General features: G+C 42.5%; 1 long non-coding RNA gene and 1 pseudogene across 5 annotated transcripts; one reads left to right on the top strand and one right to left on the bottom strand.

The window, feature by feature from the left end:
- The first annotated feature begins 2,541 nt into the window (after positions 1 to 2,541).
- On the top strand, positions 2,542 to 3,822 carry LOC130139250 (protein FAR1-RELATED SEQUENCE 4-like; annotated as a pseudogene).
- A 4,281-nt stretch (positions 3,823 to 8,103) lies between these two features.
- On the bottom strand, positions 8,104 to 12,668 carry LOC130139212 (uncharacterized). Of its 5 annotated transcripts, XR_008817407.1 has the most exons (6): positions 12,606 to 12,668; positions 11,823 to 12,113; positions 10,205 to 11,163; positions 8,918 to 8,983; positions 8,715 to 8,763; positions 8,104 to 8,303 (listed from the first exon to the last, which is right to left on the bottom strand). It is a non-coding gene; the product is annotated as an uncharacterized LOC130139212 (long non-coding RNA). The 5 variants fall into 5 exon arrangements; XR_008817405.1 differs by lacking the exon at positions 12,606 to 12,668 and having other exon boundaries at positions 11,823 to 12,383; XR_008817409.1 differs by lacking the exons at positions 8,715 to 8,763; positions 12,606 to 12,668 and having other exon boundaries at positions 11,823 to 12,383.
- Between the last annotated feature and the right edge of the window lie 6,565 nt (positions 12,669 to 19,233).

Raw genomic sequence — 19,233 nt, 5'->3', positions numbered from 1 at the left:
CAATTGCCCATACTTATTCGCATAACATGCGCACTTGGCCAACTAGTACCATGTGGCCCAAAACATAATTTACGCACTTGGGCAATAAACATTCACACCAATGATTGGCCAAACACACACCGCATTGCTCGAACACGAAATCAGGCGGCATGGCATTAAACAACTGAGCACGACAAAGTACCATTCAACCACCGAGTCGCTCAAACGAGGCACCACAAAATTTAACACAATCAAGCACAATTTGTACCCAAATCAACCACTAATCAGTCCGAGAGAGAGAAAAACTGGAAATATGCAAAATCGGGTCCAAACTGGGCAGTTGCACAGTGACAGAAATCCATTTGAAATAAATGGTAAATCAATTCTAAAAATTATGAAATTTGTATATGTTGTACAAAACATCTCGATGAACATTTTCCGTGAAGAACTAGAAACCCAGTTCTAACCGTAAACACCTCGTTTTGACACTCCAAGTCGGACAAAATCCGATTCGCTCGGACAGCCCGTCAGGCCAGAAAAATACAACTCATTCAGTACCCAAATCATTTTGGAAAGCCTTGAAATTTTTATATGTTATAACCACAAATGTCCCCAATAATTTTTGAGAAGGAAGTATTTTGAAAATAGGCTTGGAAAAATTTATAAAAAATTCGAACAGACCAGAAGGTCGGGTGAACAGTAAATCGGGCAGTTTTGTTTCGGTCCAAAGATGGACTTCCGAATGGCCTCAAATGATTTCCAAAAATTCTCAAATTAAATTATGTTATACTTAAAGATGTTGGGAACAACTTTCATGAAAAACACTTCTTCACATTCGGCCCACAATGATCACAATAAAAATAACAAAGCGCAGAGGTACAGTAAAATTAGTAATCCGAGAATCAGTAACTTGCACCATTAAGCAAATCCAACTCATACAACCTCTAAATCAAGTCTCCACAGCCTTAAAACCATCCTTAAACCATCACCTTATGCCCTTAAAATCACCACAACATCAGCCCAAATCAGCCCCCACCAATTACCCCTAAAACTTGTCCAAAGTGCACATAATCCTAATTAAGGGTTAGGATTTCCACTCACCTATTTACACTCCCCAAAATTCTAATCGACGAGACGGGCGGCCGATTGCCCGGTAAACGGCGAAATCGGCGGCGGCGTTCCGGCGGCTCACGGTAGAGGTTCTGGTCGGTGAGGGTGGTGGCGGCGAACGGCGCTCCTCTCGCGCGCGACGGCACTCCGACGAGCGGCTCCTCTGGCGGGGGCCTCTCACGGCCAAACCAAGAGGAAAATGAAAGAGAAGAAGTGGCGTGGGAGGGGAGATGATCGGCTGATGGGGGAAGAAATGGGAGGAGAGAGAGAGTCAAAGGGGTCTTATGGGTCAAAAAGTGGCGCCACGTGTCGCAATCCGGTGCGTTGGACCATTTTGCCATTTGATCCAATGGCCATTAATCACTCTCATCCAATAATTGAGGGCCCTTTTGGTCATTCAAAAATTCTGAATTTTTGACTCATAATTATCCACAATAAATTCCCAAAAATTGCCAAAATTCGGAACCCAAAAATGGGCCATAAGGGCAAAACGGTAATTTTCCGGTCCCGGGTCGAAATTTCATTTTTCGACCGTATCGACCCCAAATGTGTGTGGCCAACATAATATGATGTCGGATTCGCAAAAATAACCTTTTAAGCCCTCGAAAATCGATTGCAAAGTTTGGAGGAGCAAAATAGTAATTTTTTCACTTCTGGGCCGAAATTTCAATTTTCGACCGTAACTACTCTAGATATGCGTGGCCACCCTAAAACGGCATCGGTCTCGAAAAATAATCTCATATGGCCTCGAAAATCGACGTCGGAGTCCAAGGGTAAAATCGTAATTTTTCTAATTTCGGCCGAAATTCCAATTTTCAGCTGGACTAGCCCCAAATGTATGTGGCCACACCAAAACGATGTTGGCCTTGCAAAATAGTCGTAAACACCCATAGAATTTCGACATCGAAGTTCGGGTCCAATTTGGCGATCAAAATTGCTCAATTCAGGAATTTTAGAGTCTCTTGCGACGGGTGGCTATTTAGGGGTTACGCGTATCGACCTAGGGTCACTCGAGTTGTGACGATCTCGATTACGGGATAGCGCAAGGAATTATTGATTATTCCAGGGGTCACGATCGTTCGGTTCAGGTTCGGGATTTATTTGCCATGCGCACTCTCGGTCCAGCGGAATCACCCGTGATCCGATCGTACGTCGTTGGCCAAACCAGATCCGTCACCTTCCTAGAATCGGTCCACACGGCCCAAAATACTTCCACTTGTTTCTCGGAATCGGCGCCCGATTCGCGATCGGGTCCCCCGATCCACGTCTTTATTTTCCTAGTTAGCCTTTCCCATTGGTCGGTATCCGCGAGGGGCCACCGGGCGAGACGTACTAAAATCAAATGAGAAATAATATCCACTTCGTCGGATCCCGGAAATAGGTCGAAATTCAGGATGTTACACTTCAAAAGTGTATACCCGTACCATTTTTAAACAGTTTAATGATGAATTCATGCAAAGTGTCTCTCAACGTATTTCAAGTGAAGCATTTGATGGATCGGTTTATATTTTTACTGTCAAGTTAAATGGGAAGTTAAATGGGAGTGGAAATGTTGTCAAATTTGACCCTGCAGACTCTTCAGTTTCTTGTGATTGCAAATTATTTGAATTAAAAGGGTGGTTGTGTTGCCATGCGTTGAAAGTGTTGAGTGAGAAATAATCGGTTATGGGTGTTCCATCTCCCCATATTTTGAAAAGATGGACTAAAGGTGCCAAACAAGTGATTGTGAATGATGAATCTTATGAAATGGCACCGGGTTCATCTAAATTTAATCGATTTTCCACGTTAATGCATCAATCCTTTGAAATGATGAGTTTGGGAGCCGAAGATGCTGATACTATGAGAATAGTGAAGGAGGACATGGAAAAAACGAAGGCTAAACTTTTATCACATAAATCGAGTATGGTTGTGACTGATGATGCTGGTAATGATGATGATAATGAGGCTTCTGTGTGCAAGATTTCGGCATTGGACCCGCATTGAAGGAAAGCAAAGGGAATAAGTTATGGGAGGCTTAAAAGCTCAAGTGAGAAAAAGAAGAAAAAATCTAAGGAACGAGCACCTCCAACACGAATAGAAAGTCGAGGTGAGTGGCATATTATTCTACTTAATATGATTAGTTAAATTTATTGCTTATGTCACATGATGCCAATAACATATTTATTACTTTGTAATGTAGAGTTGGTTGTTCAAGCAACACAAGATGGAGCTCATTTCCCAGATTATTTGCATAATTCAAATCAGTTTCAAAGTGCCTTTTATCCTAGCAATATTGGTGGTCCTAGAGTAAATCTAAATTTTCATAATCGGGTATATTGCTCGTAGTCTTTCGATTGTATTTACATTTTACTAATTTGGTCAAATTTTTTTGTGGATGTAGCAGCCACCATACATCATGCCGCCGGAGATTATGAGTGGATTTTGCCCATTCCCCAGTCAGGTATTTAATAGCTGAACTTATCGGATACATGAATGAGAATAATCTTGCAAAACAAATTAGTAGTGACAAATTTATTATATGTAGATGCAATCACAATACACCATGCCGCCAGGGATTATGAATGGAATTTCCCCATTCACTAGTCAGGTGCTTATTATGAAATCATTTTAGATCCTAGTGTTATTTCACCTTATTATTACCATTGTAATATTTATTGTTAATGGTTTCTTCTGCATAGATGTTGGAGTATCATAATAGATCTCATGGAACCATTTTGAGTTAGGTACAACTTGCTTTTTTTTATTCAACACTTATTTGAGACATTTATCTTGGCATTTGTTTAGTAAAATGTAAATAAATTGGTTATTCCTTTGTGCAGGGGTCATCAAACTCTTTTCATCATCCTAGGGTGAATGAGTTGAACGCCTCTGAAGGAACATAAATCAATTGGCTGAAGTAACTCATAATTTTGTCTCTCTCTAGGAGGAGGAGGAGGAGGAACTCTCCCTCTCTTTTATGTACAGGCTTGAATTTATAGCTTGTTGTGGATGAGCTCGACTTCGATTCCCGCCACTTCTCGTCAAGAAGAGGTAAAAAAGCTTGACCTTGAAATTTGAAGCAGTTACCTTCGGGTTGGTAATAGGGGTCATCTAAATTATTAATGTTACGGGAGTTGTTATTGTGATATTTTCCTTTTTGTGAACGAACATCACTTCGTTGTAGACATTTGGATGATTTGTCCTTGCTGTTAACTCTGAATGTTTGAAACATTTCCATGGCTGATTGAAGAGAGACTTCTCTTTGGACATGTAATGTCCATCTCCATTATCATTGGACAATATGCAGCTGTGGATCTACTTTTGTTAATGGACACTATTCTGTAGCTGGAGTTCCAAGGTGTGAGAAAGCAACTAAAAGTACAAGTTTGTAAATCTTAAAGTCTTCAGAAATTTTGGTATTTGGACTTTTTCAGACTTGACATGTATGTACACCAAGGCCAGTTGCATCAAGGCTTGCTGCAGATACCCATCTGCTTACTGGTCAGGTAACAGATTGAAAGTTCATTCCAGATCGTGATGTCTTTTTTCCTTTCGCATATTTTCATTCATGACATTTTCAAATTCATGGGGGCGGAGCGAGTAAGACTTTTGCGCTGATGTTGAACTTTTGTTCAGCTTGCTTATGTCGAGGAGGAGGGGATGAATGAAAGTTGCTTCCTTTATCGCGGAATAGAGCTAAACTATTTTTTTTTCGATTTGTTTGTAAATTTTGAAATACTCAACTTTCTGAAGTTGATTGCAAATATCCGTTGTTTCCATCTGGTGGAGTTCAAGTGCAGTCATCTGCTTACAATGTTATTTAACTCTGTCGAACTGAAAAGTGGTGGCCATGAGACCAAATGACTAGACGATGTTGCAAAGAGTTAAGATGAGTAACATTAAGCTCTCATTATTGCAACACTCACTGTCAAATGCAATTCAATCACAAGATCCATAATTGGTTGCTCGGCTTAGGCTAAGATATTCTTGTATTATATCTCGGATAGAAAACCTCCTTTCTTGGATGGAAGAGTAGTTTTTCTTGAACAAGGCTGAGCCTATAATGCCGCTCAAAGATCCGACGTCGAGATATGGCTATAATCTCAAGAAAAGGTTCTCCTACTGCTCAAGGAGATTCATGAAAAGCAGTATGAATAAATCGCGCCACCGCTTTTGAGAGCTTGCTGGCTCAAAACTTGGAGATATTCTTGGTGTTGAGAAATCATAAGCCGATGTCATGTGTTTTGCAAGTTTGAATGACGGTGTCCTCTCTCTCTCTCTCTCTATTTTCAGATTTAGGGTTTAAATTCAGAATTTTGGAAAATTTTTCGCTACGAAGTCCGATTTTTGAGTTGTTGAGCTGCGCATTTTTATAGAATTGGTAGTTTAGGGTGTCGTGGAGCTGTGGGGATTTTACGGATCTTGATTTGGACTTACCGTTTACCCGAAAACGAATTTTTAAAGTTTTCCGCCGAAGTGAACGATTGCACGTCCGGCAGCCTTCGGGCCATATTTCTCTGCGAAATCCGATTTGTGAGTCGTTGAGCTGCGCATTTTTGTAGAATTGGTAGTTTAGGGTGTTGTGGAGCCGTGGGATTTTACAAATCTTGATTTGGACTTACCGTTTCCCCGAAACAAATTTTTGAAATTTTCCGCGCGAAGTGAACAGTGCACGTCCGGCAGCCTTCAGGCCATATTTCGCTGTGAAATCCGATTTTTGAGTCGTTGAGCTGTGCATTTTTATAGAATTGGTAGTTTAGGGTGTCGTGGAGCCGTGAGATTTTACCGATCTTGATTTGGACTTACCGTTTGCCCGAAACAAATTTTTGAAATTTTCCGCGAAGCGAAATAGTGCACGTCCGGCAGCCTTCAGGCCATATTTTGCTGCAAAATCCTATTTTTGAGTCATTGAGCTGTGCATTTTTATAGAATTGGTAGTTTAGGGTGTCGTGGAGCCGTGGGATTTTACGGATCTTGATTTGGACTTACCGTTTGCCCGAAACGAATTTTTGAAGTTTTCCGCGCGAAGTGAACACTACACCTCCGGCAGCCTTCAGGACATATTTCACCGCGAAGTTCGATTTTTGAGTCGTTGAGCTGTGTATTTTTGTAGAATTGGTAGTTTAGGGTGTCGTGAAGCCTTGGGATTTTACGGATCTTGATTCGAACTTAGTGTTTGCCCGAAACGAATTTTTGAAGTTTTCCGCGCGAAGCGAACAATACACGTCCGGCAGCCTTCAGGCCATATTTCGCTGCGAAGTCCGATTTTTTAGTCATTGAGCTGCGCATTTTTATAGAATTGGTAGTTTAGGGTGTCGTGGAGCCATGGGATTTTACTGATCTTGATTTGGACTTACCGTTTGCCCGAAACGAATTTTTGAAGTTTTCCGCGCGAAGTGAACACTACACCTCCAGCAGCCTTCAGGACATATTTCACCGCGAAGTCCGATTTTTGAGTCGTTGAGCTATGCATTTTTGTAGAATTGGTAGTTTAGGGTGTCATGAAGCCTTGGGATTTTACGGATCTTGATTTGAACTTACCGTTTGCCCTAAACGAATTTTTGAAGTTTTCCGCGCGAAGCGAACAATACACGTCCGGTAGCCTTCAGGCCATATTTCGCTGCGAAGTCCGATTTTTTAGTCATTGAGCTGCGCATTTTTATAGAATTGGTAGTTTAGGGTGTCGTGGAGCCATGGGATTTTACTGATCTTAATTTGGACTTACCGTTTGCCCGAAACGAATTTTTGAAGTTTTCCGCGCGAAGTGAACACTACACCTCCAGCAGCCTTCAGGACATATTTCACCGCGAAGTCCGATTTTTGAGTCGTTGAGCTGTGCATTTTTGTAGAATTGGTAGTTTAGGGTGTCGTGAAGCCTTGGGATTTTACGGATCTTGATTTGAACTTACCGTTTGCCCGAAACGAATTTTTGAAGTAGCGAACAGTACACGTCCGGCAGCCTTCAGGCCATATTTCGCTGCGAAGTCTGATTTTTTAGTCATTGAGCTGCGCATTTTTATAGAATTGGTAGTTTAGGGTGTCGTGGAGCCATGGGATTTTACGGATCTTGATTTGGACTTACCGTTTGCCCGAAACGAATTTTTGAAGTTTTACTCGCGAAGCGAACAGTACACGTCCGGCAGCCTTCAGGCCATATTTTGCCGCGAAGTCCGATTTTTGAGTCGTTGAGCTACGTATTTTTATAGAATTGGTAGTTTAGGGTATCGTGGAGCCATGGGATTTTATGGATCTTGATTTGGACTTACCGTTTGCCCGAAACGAATTTTTGAAGTTTTACGCGCGAAGCGAACAGTACACGTCCGGCAGCCTTAAGGCCATATTTGGCCGCGAAGTCCGACTTTTGAGTCGTTAAGCTGGGAATTTTTATAGAATTGGTAGTTTAGGGTGTCGTGGAGCCGTGGAATTTTACGAATCTTGATTTGGACTTAACGTTTGCCCGAAACGAATTTTTGAAGTTTTACGCGCAAAGTGAACAGTACACGTCCAGCTGCCTTCAGGCCATATTTGGCCGCGAAGTCCGATTTTTGAGTTGTTGAGCTGCGCATTTTTGTAGAATTGATAGTTTAGGGTATCGTGGAGCCATGGGATTTTACGGATCTTGATTTGGACTTAACGTTTGCTCGAAACGAATTTTTGAAATTTTCCACATGAGATTTTACAGTAATCAGTAAGCTTAGAGTTACAGTAATCAGTAAGCTTAGAGAGAGAGAGAGAGAGAAAGAGAAAGAGAGAGAGAGTAAATGGCTATAAAGATGCAAAAAAAAAATTCTGTAGACTTAATGCCAAAAGGTCTGCTTGTTTCAAATAATTTCACAAACTTAATTCTGAGCCTTCCTATAGCTTCTGTTTTCCCTAACATTGCTACGATAAAAATGATGTGCCAAAATCGGCATCAACTCAATAGAACGACATGGAGTCGGAGAAACGCTGTACTAGAGAAAATGTGAGTGAAAAAGAAGAAAAAAAATCTAAGCTAAGACAATGCTTCATACGGTCGACTTCACGTAACTCGCATCAGAGTCTCAATTTGGTCCTCCACATGTCTCCAATGACCATCTTAGGTTGCGGATTATCTGGCCCTCGATCCCGCTACCCCGATGTAAAGTACAACCAGCCGTCACAAAAGCTTGCGATTGCGGTTTTGACGCGGTAAGGAAGCTTACCGATCACCATCCATTTCATACCACAAGCATATAGACGTCGCTATAGACTACCTGAAATAAGAAAGTTCCAAGTTTGAAGAATCAGCTCGAATGAAACATCATATGACACAAGCATGCATCTTTTGATAAGCTAATAAAATCAATGACCAGATGATGAGTAGCATGATCAGCAAAGAATGTATCTAAACATGTGAATGCCCCATTCTACTTGGTTCTGTAAGTAACATTGGAATGCCCCATTCTACTCGAACTAATTATCTCATATCTCAGCTCATATATATCAAAAGATTAACGCAAAATGCTAGAGCTGTCTCAGGAAAGCACTGGTCCCAACAAATTGCTGACAAAGATAACAAAGTTGATCAACCTATCATATCTTAACCTTCGGCTTTGACTTATGGAATCAGCCTAAAAATGTTAAAGCTTTGCGGAGTCTACATTGGGACTTCTAGTTGCCATTACCTGCAATAGATCAGCTGCATAGTGGCGACTTCATTGACTTAGAGACCTCCTGCTCGTGATAAAAAAGTGAAGATGCTAATATTCAGTACCCGACTACTAAAAGTAGCATTTTAGCTTACAATATTGCCGGCTTACAATGTAATATGATGTACTCATCTAATCGAACAGTAACCAAATGAAACCACTGCAAGATGCTAACTCACCCAACATCCACAGAAGAGGCAGTAGTTATACTCATCTCTTAGCTTCATCAATACAGCCAGCAGATCCTGTATACAGCAGAAAGCAGTCATTCATTACTGTAGTGCCACTTTTTCCATGAGTCATACTAAAAATGATTCAGCAATGAACTTCGTGAACTGATGCTTATGCAACATTTTTTATTCAAGGACTTTTTTTTTATCGTGATATTCAAGGACTTGAGAGAAATAACAAGAGGCAGATATCTGACAAATTTTTCACCACGGAATTTCAGTCACACAGATGAACTTCCGAAAGTTTGGAAGAGTTTTAAGATGAACTGCAAAGAAAGGCAAAAGCAGTTGCTTAATCAACTGAACCTCCATCTTCAATCTGATGAACATAATGGGTGACAAACGTTTTCACGAGTTATGAAAAAAGAAGCATTCAGTTGCACAGCATAATGAATGTAGAAAATCCTCTTACTGATCTCAGTCGTGCACTACACATCACTAATTCACTGTCATTTCACCTACTTTCACTGCCATAGAACCAAGGATGCAACAAAAGCATATGATAGTCTGAAACTAAAATCTGACTCCATTAAAACAATATGTTTCACCATTTCTAGGAAACAAAATGAACAAGCCAAAGCCATTTAAATGTAATGAATGAAACTGAGATTTAAAGAGAATCTGGATTCTGGTATATGACATCAAAGAACATATCTCTTCCGTAATTACTTCCTCTTCCTCTTCATCCTGTTCACCCTCCTCCTCGCCTTCATTCTTCTCGGGCTCTGGAAATTCCTTATTCTCTAATTGATCCAGTGCAGCCTTTGCCTTCTGGAAATATACAAATATCCTCCGACCAAACAATCCTAGAATGATGAAATACGTCATTGACCATGGAAATCTTCTCTTACCAACGACAAAACAAAATCACCTCATAGCATCCAAGCCGCCTATGCACATAAGGCGCACAAGCCCATCTGACTAAGGTACGGAACCAAACAAGAACGAGCCTTTGTAGCTAAGAAAGAACAGAGCAGCTCGAAACAAAAAACCTAACCACGATCCCAATCCTCCTAACTCCACGTTCGCAAGACTGCGGCATCAAAACGAAACTAATCTGCTCTATCAGATCGCTAAGGCCTTGGTCTTTTCCAAGACAATTAAAAGCTAGGACCTATAATCCAAAACCGAAGACAGACACATCGTAAAACCTCAAAAGAGCTCGAAACACCATCGAACCGAAAGCAACTGCGAGGCTGCGTAATCAGAAAGATATCGAAAGCCAAGCAAGCTTACCTCCTCCGATTCCCTAGTGAACCACGACCTCCATTCCCGAGGTCCGATGCAGCAGTGGAAGAGGACCTAGATCAGCACCACCACCATGGAAGAAACGGATACATCAATTCACCATCCGAAGCTCGGAGCACGAATTCCAGAGGCGAAACGACCTGCAAATCATTCGCTCCGCGCGAGCTGCTTCATCGTGCGTTCAAGAAGGAACTTCAGCGAGGGAGAGAGTGAGTTTGACTGGTGGTGGAGATTGCGAACGAGCTTGGGACCCAGCTGCTCTTGGGCGGGCGGAGGCAACGGCGGAAGTCGGGGCAATAAACCCAACTCCACAAGCTCCTCTTTCTGCTATTATGTCCTCCAATTGTGCAACCTGCTCAAAGGAAAAGTCATCCAAACTATTAAATCCTATGCTTTTTTAAAGACAGAAGCATAAAAACACTAAAGGTGATAAAATGACAAAATTGATCGTTCACAGAAGAATTCCCGGACAGGTATTGATGCTTCATTTTGGACCACTCCTGACGTATCTAATTTAACAGAATATTTGAAGTAACATGAATCCAGACTCGTGAATCTGCCAAAAGTGTAAGAAACCAAGAAACGAAGCATCAATATCCTTTGGGATGGTCTTCTGAATGATGTTATATTCCGGCGCAGCAAGCCAGTCCGTCTCTGGATTGACCTCCCCAAGGACGAGCTAACTCGATAGGAAGGCTTCTAATTAGAGAAATTCACAGTAACCTTCAGCTATAGGAATTTTATAGGACCAAGGCATGAAAGATGTGGCGGAACAGATTGCAAATGCAGCATATGCTGAGGTCTTTCGGTGCTTTGTCCAATCCGACTCAAATTCCATACCAGAACCTCTGCTTTTAGAGAATTCTGTTCTTGCAGATTGAGGCAGAGTATTTTCCAGGCAGATTGATGTGCCACTAAGAGTTTAAGCCCACACTTAAAGGGATGCCCTGCAATTTATTCGGCAACCAGTAAAACCAACTCTTGTTAGTTACTAAATTAAACGAATTTTGTCAATGCAAATTGTTAGTACATTGGTTATAATATGTTCCTGTTAAATCGACTACCAACTATCTGGATACTGTTCACATCTTTGGTTTGCACGTAAGCTGAATTTGAAAATGTCGACCCCTCTGCCCCCATGAGTTCTTTCAGTCCTTGCGCATTATAAACAGAACACAATCCAGCCATAGAGATTCAAAAGTGTTTTCGATATTTCTTCAATGCTAAAGCTTGGCTAAATAAGAGTACTCGAGTCTTAATCACCAAACTCTTTCCGGACAACCCCCAACAACCCCCAAAAGAGAAAAAAACAGCAAGAATTTGATGGAACGATCGAAGTACGAAGGACGCGCCACCTGCATGTAGCTCAAACCGCATATCTCTTCGAAGCAAAAACAAACAGTGGCAGGATTAGGAAGTCAAGAATATTCAAACAGCACAAGCAATCACACGAAGCACATATTCGAAGCAAAAGCAAACGATGGCAGGACTAGGAAGTCAACAACATTGAAACAGCAAAAGTAATTACACGAAGAATATGCTCTGAAGCGGCAAAAAACGAAGTTGTAACGAGAGAAAAGCACGAAAGATGATGAAGGGTCGTTACCTCCTCCAATGGAAAAACCCGCGGGCTTGGTTTAGAGGCACGATGCGCTTAGAAAGAAAATGCACGGCCTGCCCACTATTCAGCGAACATTCAGAAGGCGTGAACTCATGAAACCTCAATGAGTTTGGAAATTGAACTTTTGTGGGTTGGCGTCTGAGGCTAGGGCGTCGGCGTCGGGCTTCGTCGGAGGTGTCGTCGGCATCGGCGTCGGCGTCTAGGGCGTCGCTCGTCGAAGGCTAGGGGTCGGCGTTGACGCGAGGAGACGGACCTCGCTCGTCGGAGGCAGCGGACCTCGCTCGTTGTAGGCGTCGTCGGCGTCGGCGTCGGGCTTCGTCGGAGGCGTCTTCGGCATGGGCGTTGGGGGCTAGGGCGGAGGCGGAGGCTAGGGCGTCGCTCGTCGGAGGCAGCGTCGGCGTCGGCGCGAGGAGACAGACCTCGCTCGTCGGAGGTAGCGGACCTCGCTCGTGGGAGGTGACGGACGTCGCTCGTGGGCAACGGCGAACCTCGCTCGTCGGAGGTGTCAGAGGCTAGGGCGGAGGCGGAGGTTAGGGCGTCACTCGCCGGAGGCGGCCAGGGCGTTGGCACGAGGAGACAGACCTCGCTCGCCGGAGGTAGCGGACCTCGCTTGTGGGAGGCGACGGACGTCGCTCATGGGCAACGGCGAACCTCGCTCGTCGGAGGTGTCAGAGGCTAGGGCGGAGGCGGAGGCTAGGGCGTCACTCGCCGGAGGCGGCTAGGGCGTCGGCGCGAGGAGACAGACGTCGCTCATCGGAGGCAGCGGACCTCGCTCGTGGGAGGCAACGGCTCGTGGGAGGCGACGGACGTCGCTCGTGGGCAGCAGCAGACCTTGCTCGTCGGAGGCGTCGGCATCGGAGGCTAAGGCGGAGGCGGAGGCTAGGGCGTCGCTCGTCGGAGGCGGCGTCGGCGTGGGCGCGGCGTGAGGGAGACAGAGCGCAGGGATAGAGATTGGGAGCGCGAAAGAGAGAGAGAGACTGGAGAGAGAGGGCGCTTGATTTTATTCAAAAATTTTCTCTCTCCAGATCTCTCAGCTCTGTGCTGTGCCGTGGGAGGGGAGAAAATATTGGGTGAGGGAGACGGAGCGCAGAGCAGAGAGCAGATGGGGAGCGCGAAAGAGAGAGAGAGAGGGTGTGGAGAGCAGATGGGGAGCGCGAAAGAGAGAGAGGGAGTGTGGAGAGAGAGGGCTGCTTTTAAAAAAAATTTCTCCCAGCTTCAGCTCAGCTCAGCTCAGTGCCGTGGGAGAGCCTTCCTGACATGTGGATCGTCTCGGACACGTGTCGCCACGCCGGAGTTGTTATTTCTCCACGGTGGAATCCCTAGTGGCACCCAATATTTTCTCCGCCTCATGCACGTGTGTTTCTTGGGAACCACGTTTTATTTATTGCACGTTTAAACATGGCTCCGTGGGATAACAATCCTGTGGCCACGAAAAAATGTTTCAAAAGAGGAATCTATGAACCACCAGTTTGCTTGGAAGCCTGTAATTACGATAGGGTGTATAACAACGTTGTCTATAGATCTATCTCCAGAAGGAGTACTTTTTAAGTGACTACCGATTTGAAAAACTTAACTATTTCAAATTTGGGAGAGCTACATAGGGGAGGAGAGAAATGTGTTGATTATATATCAATGTCATGCTTGAAGAGCGGCACAAAGGTGCTTATGTTGGAAAGTACCTTGTTCCACAAAAATTAAATGGGAGTGTGTTGGCGAATATATAATTGTGAAAGTCTTCTTTTCTTACAAATAAAGACAATAGCTAAATGAACTAGACCCTACTATGCCCGCGTGCGGGCGTGCGAATAGTTGCGCGATTTTGGTGAGTGTAGAACAAATTTGGCACTAATCAACGATTATTATTTTTTATTTATTAAAATTCGGATTTATAATTATAAAATAACATTTGTGTTCTATTGAAACAGAGTAAATGTTCGCAATAGAGTTACAATTATTTTGTTTATTATTTAATTCCGAATTTATTATTTCTATCGAACAATTATTAGGTGCTCTTACAACCTTTAAAAGGTTGTATCCGTTCAAACATATTTTTCGCTATTAATTACTCAACATTTTTGCTTAATAGAACAACTTCCATTTTTGTTTCTTTCAAAAGATATATGACCACTGTTTTCTATTGTTTCCCTTTGAGAGTTCTTGGAAAAATACCAGAATTACTATTGGGTATTCTAGCTTGAGACTTGTGTCATGGAGGAATTTGCTAGTAACCGTTAGCAACGTTTTGGGGAAAATAATTCCTTAAAGAGTGTGTTATGACAAAAAAAAAGTCTGCTTTCGTTCGTCTTCTTGATTACTTGATTTTTCCCCAACAACGTCAAGATGTCATTAATAGATGAAACTCTACATATCTAATGCTTGAAAGTATGGTTGTCTTTCAACGTGCATTTTCCCAATTAACATATCTACTCAGGCAATAGTCTTCCAAGCACTAGGAGAAATAATAGGAGATTTTGTAGTAGCTTGATTTGTGAAACTATTTAGAAATTTCTTATATGCTGATTTTATTTCATGTTTAATTGTTTTTTTATTTCATTAGTTCTTTTTCAATATACTATTATTTTTTGTATTTAAGGGAAAAATTGCTAAAAATTGGAGCCCGAGTTGGGTTGAGTACGGGTCAGGTCAAGTTGGGTCGAATATAGATTGCTAAGATTGTATTACATAAAAATAGATCGACATGGATTAATTAGATCAATTTGGATTGCTTCCATTTTTGACCTAACCAAATCCGACCGGACTCCCTCTCTTTGACCGGTGTATTCAGAACTACTAAAAAATCTCTAAGAAAAAGATTTGCAACCTCTAGGTCGGGTGAAAATTGGACTTTGACTATTAGCTTTGACACACTCGCTCACCAAACATTAGAAATTGATCTAGACCACTCCCTTTATCTTTTCTCGAAGATACGCTTTGAGAGGAAGCAAAAGAGAATGATGCATGTTAAATCGAAATTATCCGGTTAATTTAAGTCGTAGGCAGACATAGAGGGGTGCTTGGATATCTCTATTTTCTTGGCATTGAATGAATTGTGAGGGAAGCAATCAAAAACCTGCCAGCGCTTGCTGTGAAAATGAGAAAGAAGAAAGGAAGTGTTGACACAAAAAAAAAAAATTGGACCAACTCTAGATTGGTATCAACGAGTGGCATGCTCAGTCGATAATTAAAAGCAGAAGTCATCAATAAAAAAAAACAAACGGAGACCGATTAGGCTCAACGTTAGTGAAGGAAATCGATAACATCATTTATAAAGTCATCACAATATGTAGTGCAAAAATTATCAACGAGAGGCTTCACCAGCCAACAACTTAAAGGAAATTGATTGACAAAATCATCGACCACAGACAATCTCAGATTTTTGGCTAAGTGTTGAGGAAATGATATTAATGAATAAACTAGAGGTTTGCTAATACAACAGTTGAATATGAAGAAAGGTGATTGACTCAAACACATGATTGCCATATGATTATGCATACAATCTAGGGATTTGCATGTTTTTGTGTATAATCATGTCTAGAATCTCAGAGAATGTAAATGTAGATCGTGCTAGGAAGTTTGTATAGATTCAAAATCCAAGAACTGGTTGTAAATAACTGCTACAGTGTATTATAAGAGCTCATGTAGTAATCTAACTGCACATAATCAATCAATCTTTGTTTTTTTTTGGTCAGCACCCATAATCAATCAATTTGAACATCTGTTTTTGCTTTTATTTTCGTCTTTAACTATCCTGCAAATTTACCTTCGCAATACCTTTAACTTTCCGGTACCTTTTTTTTTCTTGCAACTTCTGAAGTTCAGTACTCGCAATTTAAATACCTTTAGTTCCCTTTACATTCCTTTCCAAAATAAACAAATGACCATTTTTTAATCTTTGTCAATTCAATTCGAATCATCCTGATGCAGCCTGGTGTAGGCTACTCGAACGTTAGGATCGGGAGAGTGACTTGCACACGTGGAACAGGACGAACAGTAATTACAGTCCTGCGCAAGCTCGGGAAAATGGATGTAACTTCGTCGATACAGATCGGAATGACCTGATTCCAAAGCCAAATGAACAAAGACTTCTGGATTGACAATTTCTCTGTTTTGAGTTTTCTCAAATAAGCACTATAGGAAGGACGAAATCGGGGTAGAAGTGGACGGATGTAAATGGACAGAACAGAGGAAAAGATAGAACTTCGTTGGTTGCTCTTCCAGGCCTCCAAGGAAGTGGATAGGGCACCGATTCTTCTAGATCGATGACTGCAACTCTTCAAGGATGCAGATTTGAAAACCTCCGACTCTTCAAGGACGGAGTGAAAACTCTTCTAGGTTTTCAGGGGTATGAACTCTTCAAGGTTCAAGATAATTGCTTGATGCAAAATTTTCATTAATCAAATTCGTCTGTCGAATACATAAAGTAGATGGTCTTTTATAGCCAAAGAAAAACAAATGAAAAGACTCAAGCAAATGAAGAGACTAAAGAGCATTAAAGACCCTAGAAAGCATAAAACATTAAAGAACTTAGAAACTATAAACTAGATAAATGCCCAACGTCTTCTTGATCATCCCAAAGTATCTTTTAGGCTTCCAATGTATAGGGAAAGACAAGGACTTTATTGTGGCATGGACTCGCGGATGAGACTCTTTGTCTTCGAATTGCGTCCCTTCGATATCTTCAAGACTGGTCGAGCGACTTGTCGAGCTCGGATGCGGGCTGATCTCCTTGGTCGAGTGAGCTCGTCTTCGATGCGGGCAGCATTATCAATCTGGCCTGCATCATCCTCCCCTTCTTTAAACGAATTTGTCCCCGAATTCATGTCATCATCAGAGGAATCACCAGCATAAGGTGTTAAATGCCGAACGTTGAAAACATCATGTGTTTTCATATGAGAAGGAAGCCTTAAGCGATATGCATTGGGATTGATGCGCTCAAGAACTTCAAGAGGACCAAGCTTTCGATCACTAAGCTTGTTATAGCTTCCAACAGGATGACGCTCTGGTGGCAAGTAAGCCCAAACAAAATCTCCTGGTTCGAAGATAACTTCACGCCGCCGCTTATCGACGTCCTTTTTATAGGACTCTGTCTTGCTTTCTAACCTTTGGCGCACATCTTCATGAATTGCTCTCATCTGAGAAACAATATCTTCAACATTGCCACTCGACTTTTTAGCAAAAGGAATGGGTGCAAGATCAAGAGCAGTGTTCGGCTGTTGTCCATACACGATCATGAAAGGACTATACCTAGTCGTACGGTTTACAGCACAATTATATGCAAATTCGCCATGTGACAATCGTGTCTCCCAAGAGCGAGGATCAATCATTGTCCTCAATAGAATTCCCAAGGTTCGATTGACGACTTCAGTTTGCCCATCAGTTTGGGGATGAAACACAGTACTATATTGCAGTTTAGTACCGACATTCTTCCACAATTGTCGCCAAAAATGACTGAGAAACTTTGTGTCCCGATCAAAAGAAGCAACTTCACCTGCTTTGTGAAGTAAAACATATACAATACGAACCCCTTTTAAAGCACCTTTTATATCCTTCACCGAAAGCAATGAAGACTTTTCGACAACATAAGTTTTTAAAGGCTCCTTACTAGGTGCTAATATAATCTTCTTCCCTCCAAATTCAAAAGAATACGTATTTCGATAACCATCATGAGTAGTCCGCCTATCGAATTGCCATGGTCGCCCAAGAATAACATGACTAGCATCCATTGGTAGAACATCGCACCATATCTTGTCGAAATAAACAGAACCAATGGATAGATTAACAAGGCAGCGTTTGGAAACGGTTATCTCGGTGCCTTTCGATAGCCACGACATCTTGTAAGGTGTGGGGTGCTTCTTTAACTCCAACTTTAGTTTGTTCGTCGCCCTTTCAGAAATTATATTCTCACAGCATCCAGAGTCAATAATTAATTGACATACCTTCCCCTTAATCGTGCAAGCGGAATGAAAAATGTTGGTGCGCAGCCACCCATCTCCGGTCTCATCACGAGGAACTAGAAAGATTTTTCTCACCATCAGAAATTCACCAGAATCAGCATGCACTATTTGCTCGTCACCTGCGGACTCTTCGACATCATTCACCTCTTCTTCGAGCGGATCCTCCACATGCTCATCAGAATCGTTATCCACTAAGAAGGCTTTGCCGGCTTGTCGATTCTTGTTCTTTTGGCAATTGTTAGCACGATGACCCAACTCACCACAAGTATAGCAACGAATATCGGACGTAGTTGGTTGCTTCAAAATGTTGGGCTGATTAGGAAACTTACTAGCGGTTTGCATCGTAGCCTCAGCAACTTTGGTGGTGCCGGGGGTACTCCTAGCGGGTTGATTGGTCATGATAGAGGATTGTTGCCTCCTTGAGCGAGAACGCTCCACCTTGAGTGCTCGTTGGTGTGCATCTCCTAAGTCCCAAATGTCAAGGACTTCTGGGGCATCTTGAATATGAAGTTGAAGGCCATTCAAGTACTTGCTCACAAGCATCTCCTCCGGATCTTGAATGTTGTTGCGAATCACCAACTCGTTGAATTCGTTGGTGTATTGGTCCACCGTTCGCGTACCTTGTCTCAGATTTTGGTACCGTTGATAGAGCTCTCTCTTGTATCCCTTAGGTAGGAAATACTTTCGGATCTTGTCTTCCATCTTCCTCCACGAGGTAATTGGCGCTTTGCCAACGGATTGGCGAGTTTGCTTCTCACGCCTCCACCAAGCGATGGCTTTACCTCTGAATCGCATAGCGATGATCCCGACTCGACGATCCTCCGGAACATTTCGATGCTCAAACACTTCATTAACAAGTGTTAGCCAGTCAACAATTTCTTCAGGAGAATCATTACCTGAGAATTCCGGGATATCCTTTTTAACTTCTTTTTCCCACTCCGGTTCACGAATGTTTTGCTCGTGATGTCGAACATTCCTCCGATTGCGAAATGGTCGAACATTCTCCGAAAATGAAGAGTCACCATTGGAATCTTCGGTCCTGGAACGAGGTGGTGAATTGTTTCTTTCCGCCCTCAGACGCTCAACTTCCCGCGTCAACTCATCAATTTGTTGTTGCATATGTTGCTACAAATTGTCAGCGAGCGTATGCACTTCATTCAGTGGGATGGTTCTGCCTCCACGACGTCTAGCTTGTCTTGGCAGCATGGTTCTCTCCTCCAAAGCTCTGATACCAAATGATGCAGCCTGGTGTAGGCTACTCGAACGTTAGGATCGGGAGAGTGACTTGCACACGTGGAACAGGACGAACAGTAATTACAGTCCTGCGCAAGCTCGGGAAAATGGATGTAACTTCGTCGATACAGATCGGAATGACCTGATTCCAAAGCCAAATGAACAAAGACTTCTGGATTGACAATTGCTCTGTTTTGAGTTTTCTCAAA

Source organism: Syzygium oleosum, unplaced genomic scaffold (genome assembly GCF_021117445.2).
Source record: "Syzygium oleosum isolate NSW1041296 unplaced genomic scaffold, Sole_v2.1 Sole_v2.11, whole genome shotgun sequence".
In the NCBI taxonomy this organism is placed as follows: domain Eukaryota; kingdom Viridiplantae; phylum Streptophyta; class Magnoliopsida; order Myrtales; family Myrtaceae; genus Syzygium; species Syzygium oleosum.
Note: the sequence above shows the minus strand (reverse complement) of the source record. Positions and strands in the feature narration are given on the sequence as shown.